A 1,984-nucleotide genomic window follows, 5' to 3' on the forward strand; every position below is an offset into this window, starting at 1 on the left:
CCTTAGTAGCTTCTCCTCCAACCTCCCCCTCCCACCAGGGAGAGCTGCCAGCTGTGCTGTTCTAACAACACTATTCATAATGCATTTTTAATAATATTTCTAACATAGACATGTCTGACCCTGACAACAAACTGCTGTCTGAGTCATTGCTTTGCAGAGCTTGCTGGTCAATACAGTACCTAGGCCTCTTGTTTTCTGGGATTTCATAAAAGTGAAATTGGCCAGAAGACCTTCAGCCGTCTTATTTTTGGAACCTTAGTCATTCCTTCCACGAGCAGAGAGGTAGTTAGCCATGTTAGTCTGAAGTCAGGCAGATGGCAGGGGAGATATGCACCTTATAGACCTACTAGATATTTAAATGATCCATAGAAGAGATGTAAATATAGACTTAGAGACTCACTAAATATTTAGTCCATAAGGTGCACATCTATCCCACCTTCTGCTGTTCCTTGTACATCTATATCCCAGCCAGTCTGCCACCATCAACTATATCCAACCATAGAGACTGTGGAGTGGGCCAGGTTTGTATTCTCTGGAGAGGGAGAAATGCACTATACTACTGCTGCAGCAGGAGTTGGGCTCTGTAATTGCAGGCAACTATGTTAGGAACCTTTTATAGCACGAGGAAAAGGAGTTATGTGGCAGGGCACTGTGGGCTCTGAAGCACAAATGCAACTATGTTCCACATACCCTGGCCTCCTCAATTCTGTCACTGTAAAATATCCACTTATTCCCCCAACCCCAATCTTTGTCATTGACAGGTCTGTATTAGCCTAAACTACCCAGGGAATTGGGAAAGCCAGAGCCTGAAACTGTCCAGCTACACTGCCTGTAGAGCACAGCAGGAATCAAAGCTAATCACAAACTCTCCCTTTCCCTGGTGCACACAGAGAAAAAGATTTCTGTTCCAGGCTCAGTATTGCTGTGTCCTGAAAGTAGATATGCAGTATTTTTGCTGAGAAATTTGCTATGTTGCTACAGCTGTCTGTCCAGTGTTTCATTTTCTGCCTTTGGCCTGCTTTCTTTTGGTGTGTCTTGTTCTAGTGTATGCCTTACTCAGCTGCTCTAGTTTGCATGCACCAAACCCAGAAGTGAGGTGGTGAAATGATCCTGGGGGGAGCCCCTTGCCCCTGCTCTCAGGTATATCAGAGGCTGAGGTCTGGAGCAGCGTGTGTGTGGGGGGGAGAGGAAGCATGCCCAGCCACACCTAACGTCTTCCTGAAGTTTATAAAGTGAATATCTACTTTCAGGACACAGCAATACTGAGCCTGGAACAGAAATCTTTTTCTCTGTGTGCACCAGGGAAAGGGAGAGTTTGTGATTAGCTTTGATTCCTGCAGTGCTCTACAGGCAGTGTAGCTGGACAGTTTCAGGCTCTGGCTTTCCAGAAGAATTTACTATTTTTCATGATGCATAGTAAATTCTTCTGCAAACTCCTCAGCTGTGGAATTGGTTAGCACACCAAAGGGTATTTATAAATGCTGAAGTGAAAAACATGGCAGATTTTGGATAACAGTTTGATATGTCCTGAGAAAACAGGACTATAGACCAGGTAGCATGATTACGTCTGAAGAACCAGACATTACAGAGTGATCTAAACCAGGAGTCAACAACCTATACTGTAACTGACCCACAGATCCAAAACAGCAGTGGTGATTTGGTAGCACAGGAAGCGCGTCAGCTGGGAGCAGGGAAGCAGCGTTCCATGACAAGGCAATACATGGCATGATATAGTTTCAGTGTTGCAGAGGCCTGCTTTAGACTAGTCTTCATTAATTTGGCCCACTGTTGCTCAAGGTTTCCCAAAAGTAGTGCAACTAAGGAGCTGGGGGGAAGGAAAGAAACAAACAGGACACTAGACGCAAGTGCCAACTTAGGGGTAGGAGGAGAGCACACAAATAGCAGCCACTCCCACTGCCCTAGCCCCTGCATCACTTGCTGGTGCTGGCCAGAACACAAAACTGCTGAGCTGTGTCTTTGGTTT

Source organism: Crocodylus porosus, unplaced genomic scaffold, assembly GCF_001723895.1.
Source record: "Crocodylus porosus isolate Cpor-Errol unplaced genomic scaffold, CroPor_comp1, whole genome shotgun sequence".
In the NCBI taxonomy this organism is placed as follows: domain Eukaryota; kingdom Metazoa; phylum Chordata; order Crocodylia; family Crocodylidae; genus Crocodylus; species Crocodylus porosus.